Genomic DNA, 10081 nt, shown 5'->3' with positions numbered 1-10081 from the left:
CATTTCCAATTTTTTGTATTACCTTTAACAGAAACTCAGTATTTCCTAACAATAACTCCCAAGGTCCCACCTTCCTTGTCCCTGGTAACCACTAATAAACTTTGGTTTCTACCATTTCATAAGAAGTAATGATTAAACATGTGGCTATTAATGGAAAGGTGGATGGTTCCAGCTTACCAAGAGACTCCTGGGGAGAAAAGACTGGGCTGCTTACTCCCATAAATATTCCAGGCAAGAAAACTCCATGGCCAGTTCTAAAGTATGGGTATGAGTCAGAATTGACTCACAACCACAAGATATTTTACACAAGTGAGATCATGTAGCATTTATTGTTTTGTGTTTGACTTACTTCACTCAGCACAATGTTTTCAAGGTTCATCCTGTTGAAATCTATCTCCGGACTTAAATTCTCTTTATTGTTGAATGGTTCTTCATGGTATGCATGCACTCCATTTTGTTTTCTGTTCATCTCTTAGTGGACATATGGGTTTTCTCCACCTTTGGACTATCATGAATAACATTGCAAGGCCATGTGGGAATTCTGTATTAAACTTTTTGACTAACTGCCAATATCTTTTCCACTATGGCTGCGCCAAGGACCCCTGGTGGCAATAGTGGGGTGAGCTGTTAACCAGAAGGTGGGCGATTTGAAAGACAGAGTTTTCTATTCCCTGAAGATGTACCATCTCAGAAAGCCACAGGGGTAGGTCTACCCTGCCCTGCAGGGTTGCCATGTGTCAGAATTGACTAGATGGCGTGGGTTTGGAGTTTGGTGGCTTCACCGTTTTACATATTCACCACCAGACTTGGATGAACCAATGTCTTAGTTCTTAACCAACACTTGTTATATTCCTTTCTTTAAAAATCTTAGTTGTGTCATATGCCGATGCTGCCAGGCTTTCTCCCAAGCTGTTTGTCACCACAATAGATGGAGCTACGTATACGTACATAAGACATCAAGACAGTGCAATAGGACAGAAAGAACAAAAAAAGAAAACAACGATTTAATAAGCAAAACACACTTTGAGGGTGAAGCTGGATCCTTGAGAGTTGAGAAACTTGTAGGACTACAAAGTACGTGATTGTATAGGGGTATGTGGCAAGAGATCCTGAACTAGTTTAAGTCCTCTCATTGGTCCTAACCCTAGTATTCTGATTGGTCGGTGAGATTGCTAGTTGATGAGTTCACTGTCAAGTTTGACAATTGGCTTTTCAGCTGCCTGGACTGCTGATTATCAGGCAAGGCTCAGATAACTCAGAGTGAGCCATCATGAATCATCATTTCCATTGGGGGATGGACACTAAGCATTGGATCAGACTCTAGCAGTTTAGGCAATAAGGAGCCCTAGTGATGTATTGAGTTAAATGTGGGACTACTAACTGGGAGGTCAGCCGTTCAAGTCCTCAGCCTTCATTGTGAGAAAGATAATGTTGTTTACTCCTATAGTGTCTCATTTTGGCTTTCATTTTCATTTCTTTAATGACTGATGAGGTCGAGTGTCTTTTCATGCACTTATTGGTATTTGGAGATCTTCTTTGACTATTTTTTTAATTGGGTTATTGAGTTTCAGGTTTTTAAAATATATATTGTTGATATTAAACCTTTATTGGATATAATATTATCAAATCTTTTCTCATTCTATAAGTTGTCTCTTCACTTACTTGATACATTCATTTGATGCATTTTTTAAATTAAAAAATCATTCACTGGTTTTATTCATTATTCTTGTGTAAGAATTGTTTTAAAAACCACTGTGTCAAATTCTTCCCTAATCCCTAAATTTAGCTCTTTGAAACTTTATTTGGAATGGATTGGGTTTATACAATTATTGTCAACTCTATTTTATTTAATGTTCCTTTGGTGTCAAAGCCATCGTGGATGTTCACTGCACAGGAATCTCGGGGTTCAAAATATTTGCCCCACTGTTGGTTTGCCTTGCATGCAGGTAATGTGTTTCCCCACCCTCCTGGGTAGAACTGCCCCTGTACGTTTCTGAGACTATTACTGTTTATGGGAGTCGAAAGCCCTGTTTTCCTCCCTTGGAGCAGCTGGTGGTTTCAAACTGCAGACCTTGCTGTTAGCAGCCAATCAATGCATAACCACTATTCCTCCAGGGCCTACCTACAATGCCTCACTAGCAATAAAACAAATAACACAAGTTGTTAAAAGCAAATAATGAAATAAATGAAAACAAAAATGTAAAAATATTTTAAACAATGTTTTTAGAAGATAAGGTGACATGAATTCTGCTGGTGCTAGTGCATACGTGTGTTGAAGTAAAACATCTCAAAATGGTTCTTCTATCCATTTGTCTGTAATTCCCACCAAATATTTGGGTGGGGCTACGCAAACAGAGTGTGTGAAACACTAAGAGGGAATTGGTCCATTTGGGTTGCCTTGTCTGTGTATAAGAGAACCATCTCAGAAGCAGAGGGAGAGAATTCATGGGACTGTCACAGATGAAGAGCCACCAGCAGAACCCATTGGAATATCCCTGAATGAAGTGGCAGAGGTAGCAAAGACAAAGTCCATGCCGCAACTGAGACCAGAGGCTGCAACAAGGAGACCACAATGAGCACAGCTGGTGAGCCGAGCCAAGATTATGAGACTGTAAGGCAGAGCGGTGGTGGGCTGGCTTTCTGGCTTTGGGAGGCAGATGCCAAATAACCACCTGGCTGAGAGGCTGAGGAACAGAGATACTTGGTTGCTGGGTGAGGAGAGGTATTGCTGTGGACCAATGACCAGAACCTTAATCTTTTCTGATCCTGGCTGGTGTTAGCCTGTTAACTTCCCTAACAGCACCCCACCCCACCACTCCTGAATAATCATGAGTATTATCGATGAATTAATTCTCTGTGCCACTGCAGTGAATACCAAACCCAGCAGAAAAGTAAAGAAATGTGGAGGGTATCTGGCTTCTTTGCTGTTGTTAGGTACCATTGAGTTGGCTCCAACCCATATTAACTGTATACACAACAGAATGAAACACTGCCTGCTCTTGTGCATTCTTCACAATTGTTTCTATGCTTGAGCTCATTGTGGTAGCCACTGTATCAACCTCATAGAGGGGCTTCCTCTTTTTCACTGCCCCTCTGCTTTACCAAATGCGATGTACCACTCCATGGGTTGGTCTCTCCTGACAACAGGTCCAAACTATGCAAGAAAAAGTCTTGCCATCCTTGCCTGTAAGGAGCACTCTGGCTGTACTTCTTCCAAGACAGATTTGTTTGTCCTTTGGACAGTCCAGGGTACTTTCAATATTCTCCAGCACCACAGTTCAAATGCATCCGTTCTTCTTCGGTCTTGCTTATTCAGACCAGACGATGCACTGTAAAGCACTCTTCAAGGTATTGAAAAACAAGGATGTTACTTTGAGCAGTAAAGTGTGCCTGACCCAAGCCTTGATGTTTTCAGTTGTCTCACGTGTGTGTGAAAGTTGGACATTGAAAGAGGCATAATGGGCTCAGTGATTGTGAGCCTGGAACAGGACGGGACAGAGCTCCTTCTGTTGTGCGCAGGATAGCTATGGGTTGGAACTGACTCAGTGGTACCCGAGCACAACAATAGTTTTCTGTGAAAATGTTCACTGAAAACAAACAAAATAAAATATTATTTTAAATGACATAGATGTGTACACACATATAGTAATAAGAACGAATAGAAGGATAAGTCAAAAGTATCACTACAAAAACATAGAAACCTCAAAGGTATCAAAATGTGAAAGCATTTTTCTCAATATATCTTCTATTTAGGTCTAGCATTCTCCCAAGGACTCAAATTATGTGCCATTTCAATGGTTTTAAGTTTTGGGGAGGAGAAGTCTGAAGAAGCAAGAATAGAGCATGGTTTTCCAACACAATCTCATAGAACCGCCCATTTTAGCCTGAAAGAATGAAGAGGTGCATTGTTGTGATGGCAAACAAAAATTACCACAGCAATTTCCTAACCTTTATGTAGCCAATGAGATTTTCAATTTTCTTAAAATGTCTTCATCATAAGCCCCATGATTGTTTATGTCCTAGAACAACTGTCAAGAGTACCCATTCCATTGGAGTGCCCCCAAACTGTCCTCCTGGCCTCTGAACTGTCCTCTCTGCCTTGAGTTTGTCTTTCCGGTATTCTAAACCTTCCTTAAAATACTCAAGATATTTAAAATTCTTGTTTTAAGTGAGGCAATAATTCTATGCACTTGTTACAAAAGTTTAATGATTTAGGAAATGTCCACTTCCTCTTTTTGAAGCCACCTTAACAACACTGAGATAAAGGTATTACTAAGAGAACTTGTCTGCCTCCATCCATCGATTACAGACACCTGTTTAAACTTTTAAATTTGTTCAAAAATGTATTTGATATAAAGCTTTAATTGTATCAATTGGTGGCCTGGTAGCGATGTTTTTAGACTTCTCCTTGTATAACAACATATTTTAAAGTAATATATATTTGCCTACAAAAATATAACGCTGTTAAAAAAAATAAGCAAAAGCAAATCTGTGTTGTATACCCTTGTTCATATATGTTCATCAATTTTTTAACTTGCTTATCTCGGTTGTGGGATATAAATTGTCTATATTTTCCAGTTATTTTTTATGAGCATGTATTTCTATGCAATGATACATAAGCAAATATCAATTTTATTTTCAAATTCAAGTTTTCTATCCTGGATATTTATTGCTTTAATAATGTTAAAATTAATTAGATATTACTAAAGGACCAGTTTCCCATCTAGTAATAAATCTTAAACGACAATAAATTAAATCGCTAATTTTTGAAAGGAAAGAGGGCTCAGTAGTGTCAAATAGCCTAGATTACTCAAAAACGATACGAGCTTTAAGTACCGGGGAGAGTTTGTTGGATTTGGTAATTAATAGGACATTCATTGTGACCTATAAGAAGGGGAAAGTTTGTTTTGTTCTTAAAATCAAAGAAATGTCTTTTTGCCTTGTTTCAAGCAATTTGTTCCATTGTAATGCTGCTTGATAATGTGAATGAAGGGTGATGAAAAAAAATGGTTTTTGGTGGGTTTTTTTTTGTCCCTCAGTCTAAATTGAATACAATAAACATTCAACTAAACTTTGAAAGAATTTATTTTACCAAATAATTTTATAGGTGCTACTTCTTATTTTCCACAGAGGGGAATACTTAATCAGAATGCATTTGCCACAAAATACCTCAAAATATTCATTCCTTCATTCTTCCATCAAGTGTTAAGTGCCTACTGTGTGTGAGGCATTGTTCTATGTGTTCTGAAGATAACCGATGAACAAATCAAATAGCACTACTCCTGGAGCTTATGTTATTACTGAAGAAAGACCAATCATAAACAGATAGTGAAGCTGAGGGTGATACATGCTACCAAGAGAGATCATGGAGGGAAAGTGGTTTTCCCAGGGCGAGGCTCACCCTTTGCACTCCGGGTGTGCTGACCCCCGCGATTTCCCCAAATGTGGGAAATTTGTGTAGTGAGGCACTGAGTTCCTGCTATCCCATTTTAGAAAAAAAAAGAAAAGAAAGAAAGATCTTGGACCGAGGAAAGAGTGTTCAGAGGAGGGTAGGCATTGAAATTTTAAATAGAGCAATCAGACATCTAAATTGAGCAAGGGACATCTGAATAAAACGCTGGGGTGGGGGAGCTATCCATCTAATTCCATCTCAGGAGAATACCCTGTGTGTCAGAGCAGCACTCCACTCCGTAGAGTCTTCATGGCTGTGACCTTCTGAAGCAGGTAGGCAGTTCCTTCCAAGCGAACCTAAACTTCCTGCCACCAAGTCAACTGATTCGGACTCATGGCAACCCAATAGGACAGAGCACACTGCTCCAGAGGCTTTCCCAGGATGGACATCTTTTCTTTCTTTTTTGGGGTGGTGGTGGGTGGGTAATGATTATTCTTGACTATTATTGTTTTCTTTAGAAATCCATTTACTGGGGCCTCTTACAGCTCTTATCAAAACCCATCCATCCATCCATTGTGCCAAGCACATTTGTACTTATGTTGCCATCATCATTTTCAAAACATTTTCTTTCTACTTGAGCCCTTGCTATCAGCTCCTCATTTCCCTCTCCCCCACCCACCCACCCTCCCTCCCTCCTGAACCTTGATAATTTGGACATTTTGTCCCATGTCTCACACTGACCACGGTCCCGCTTCACAGAAGCTGGTGGCCTCGTTTTCTTCTCACAAAGCAGATGGTGGTTTTGAACCGCCAACCTTTTATCTAGTAGCTCACTGTGAAACCAGGAGTTCAAACCATCAACATTTAGGTTAACAGCCTGCCTCCCATTCATTGGCACCACCCAGGGCCTGAGAGATCTGCAAGTAGAGTGTTGAGAGAGAGCCATGCAGAGGAAAGCTGTGTGCATGCACTGCGGTGGGGAGGCCTCTCCAACTTTGTTGATGTTCAGTGTGAGTCCCGTGAACAAAAAAGGACTGACACATCTCAACAACTACAAAGTTTCGCTCTTATGTTGTGTGGAGAGTAGTCTCTTGGGGGCTGTGCAGGTCATTTTTCAACTGCCCCTCTCAATCCAGGACCTCCCCTTCCCTGACCTGCTCTAGGACTGCATCTCTAAGCTACTTTGTTTATTGCTTCCTAATAATTTGTGGAGTGGGAAGTCCTTCTAGGAGATCTGAGGAAGGATTCTCGAGACAAGTTAGAATATTTATCTCCTTGACTGCCCTCGCTACCAAGTTATGCTTTGGGAGTGTCTTTGGTTTTAGCTCTAGGATATGTCCGTTGAAATTAAAAACAACTAATGTAAATTTCTAAAGCTTAACAATGTTTAAGGTCTCCCTGGATTTTCATCCAAGTCCCTGTGGTATCCTTTGTAATTACGTTTTTAAATATACTTTTAAAAGAACTGGCCCTCAGTCAATTTCTTCTTTTAGAGAGCTGCACACCCATGGCCAATGCAATGGGTCCCCTTTCTCCTTTGAGGAGCTACCCCTCTGTTGATACGTCCCCGATGGTAGCACAGGAGAGCCAGTCCTCTGCCTTTGCCATTCGGGGAGGTCTGCACAGCACTACCCCATGGCACTCTGCCCACGTCTCTCCCTGTAAGAAATATAGACGCAAATAATAAGAAGCAGCTCCCTTTTTCCTACAAAGCCCAGTGAAGCATTTAGCCTATAAGTCCTGCTTCTGGACTTCAGGTGCCACACTGAAGCTTGGGAAGACTCTCCTGGTGGGTCCAATTGAGGATGGTCACTCCTCTTTCTACTTTAGAGGGGAAAACACTGTGTTTTGCTGGTTTAGACAAGTTCCTTTAAATAAGACCAGTTCTACAGTTAACCTTTCCTGTCCGCATCTGGGCTGAGTTATCATTCAGGTTCATTTCTTTCTTCAAATTCGTTTTCTCATTCTTGGTCTGTGGCTGGCTCCCCTCTGGGAGGTTGGTGATACCGCCCAGTAACTGGAGTGAGTGCCTGATTAAAGATTGCAGCTAATGATGTTTGGGATGGACACAAGGCTGTTATGCTTTTATGTTACTTTTTTTTCCCCTTCTAATAGTTTCTTATTAGTTAAAACCTTAAGTAATGTGTGTGAGTTTCTTGGAAACTTTCAAAGATTTCTTTTTGTCTGTTTTACTTTAATGCCAGATTGAGTGTAGGGTCGGGATGCAGAAAAGCCATTTACTGATATATGGTGTGTAATTTAGTCAAACTGGTTTGATTACATTACTGGGTATGATTTAGGCCCATGGAAGAATCAACCAGCAATTTGATTGAAGCCACACTCTGCCTTGTCATCCAAAGATAAGAACAGAAGCCTTAATTAGCCGGGCTGATCAAGCAAATATCTAATTATAGTTACCTGGAGGACTGTGCCATGGGAGAGTCTATGGACTTGATTTTTTTCTTCTTCTTCTTATAGGGAATAGCAGCTACAGAGAAATATTTCCGTTTCCTCTCCTTTTTTAGATCTCTTTGCTAATGACACAGCGTCCTTTTTTGAGCAAATGATGGAGACTAGCACGCACGCATATCTAATTTCATTTGAGTTATTTTCTATTTGCTCCTAGATTGAAGGCACTAAATTTGGAAAACGAAATTTAAAAATGAACAAATCCTATAGTGCCCGAGTCATTGAGTAGGTACTGAAAGTAGCTTTAGGAGATGAAAAGGGAATTCTAATAAACCAGAACTAAGTGGCAGCAAAAAAGAGGAAGGTCCTCCCGGAGACAAAGTGCCATAGTGGCTGCCATAATTGCCGCAGGCATCGGAACCGGTGTGGCGATGGCGCAGGGCTAGCGGTGCTTCGTTCCACTGTGTGCAGTCACAGGCTCACCTTGGGTTAGAACTGGTTCAATGGCATCTGACAACAGCAACGGCCATGGAGCTGATTCTAGTGATCTCTTTGGGAGAATAATATTTTTTCTTTTGCTAAATTTATGTGCCAAAACATTAAAATAATAGCCTATATTATGATATGAAATAGAATAGCTTGATAAGTGAAATAGCATCATTAAATAGTTTGATAAATGAAAGTCACTTTACAATGAACAAATACAGAAAATAGAACCTGTTAAAGCTAGTGGGTTGTTATGTGGTGCAAATAGTTTGCTCACTTTGCTGCTAACCCAAAAGTTGGACGTTCAAGTTCACCCAGAGGCACCTTGGATGAAAACACTGGCAATTTGCTTCTGAAAAATGTATCAGCCATTGAAAATCCTGCATGGACATACATGGGATTGACTCAGTAATTGACGTCTGAGTGGTAGTTATTCTCTCTCTGATTGTTTTGCCCTGGGAAGTCTGTGAACACGACCTCTGCCAGCTTCATATTGATGATGGGTTCTGGGTTTACTTATTCAGATCTTGACTGAAGACATTACTGAAATGGGATCTTTTTGTTAGCCCTTTATGAAAATTGCCAAATTATTTTATGTGTGATGTGAAGTGAAGAAATAAGACCAACTGTTAACTGCTAGGCAATGCTCTATTCTGAAAGTTTAACTCTAACATCACATCTTTTTATGAAATGTTTTCTTAATAAAATAAGCATCTTTTATATGTGCAAGGACTTTTGAGCTGCTTAACTTGAGGTTTTGCTTAGTATGATTGGGTTTTTGATTGAAAGAGAGCAAGGGAATGAGCTTAAAATAATCTGTGTTAATTTTTTTCTTGACAATACTCATGTGTTGTCAGATAAATCTTGGATCTTCTAAAAGATAAAACATCTTTTGTTTTTCTCATAAAAGAAAAAGGGAAATGTCTGATGAGTTACCAAAATATGCTTTCCACAAGGCTTTGTAAAAATCTTCATATTACTTTTCTTATCTTTGATGCTGCGTAATTACATTAATGGAGCTCATTAGGAGGTAGCAGCGACCTGGTGGCATGCTCTAGTAGACATTTAACTGGGCACCACAGGTCGGAGGTTCTGAAAATCCACCTACTGCTCCGAGGAAGACAGGTGAATACCTGATCTGAAAAGATGTGTAGCCTATCAACTCTCCACGGGGTTTGAGGAGTCATCTTATTTATTTTATTTTATTTTTTTGGTATCTGGAAATAGATTTAGAATCAGGAGAAGTGGTATTCTAGGGTGAAAAGAGACCTAATTAAAATATCTTTTATTGGGACCCACTGATTCCTTCTGAAACATGGCAAAGAAAAAAATTGAATCATCCAGTTGAAGGAGACCTTCGGCATGCACCCATTATGGTGTCCCAAGGGCTCGCTGTCATGCAGCTAAATTCTAACACACGGAAAACAAAGGCGAGTCCTCACAAACGTCACGATGGGAGGCAGATGGATTCATCACAGCCGAAGATTGGACTACAGAAGTGGGAGAGGGACCACGACTGGGACGCGTATCCTATTGGAGATTAGAGAAAGTTCACAGAAAAGCTCTGAGGCCTTTGGACATCTTGCTCAGGATACAACTATTCCATGTAGTGCTCGTTCCCCTCCATTGAGCACGAGCATACCCACCCAAGCTCCTAGGGGTGGGATTGTCCCTACCACCTGGGGGGTGGCAACAGATTCTGCCTAAGGCAAAGTTTTCCACTTGTTGGTCAGTGGCCAGAATTCAAGGGAGGTTGACTCTCTGTGTTGTTGTTGTTGTTGTTAGGGGCTGCTG

At 40.5% G+C, this 10081-nt stretch overlaps 1 pseudogene; it reads left to right on the top strand.

Annotated features, from left to right (window-relative positions):
* The first annotated feature begins 5354 nt into the window (after nt 1-5354).
* LOC115873791 lies at nt 5355-5458 on the top strand (annotated as a pseudogene).
* Nucleotides 5459-10081: the final 4623 nt, after the last annotated feature.

The sequence above is a fragment of the Echinops telfairi genome, unplaced genomic scaffold (genome assembly GCF_000313985.2).
Source record: "Echinops telfairi isolate 266 unplaced genomic scaffold, ASM31398v2 ScPeMD7_7469;HRSCAF=8507_1, whole genome shotgun sequence".
Taxonomy (NCBI): domain Eukaryota; kingdom Metazoa; phylum Chordata; class Mammalia; order Afrosoricida; family Tenrecidae; genus Echinops; species Echinops telfairi.
Note: the sequence above shows the minus strand (reverse complement) of the source record. Positions and strands in the feature narration are given on the sequence as shown.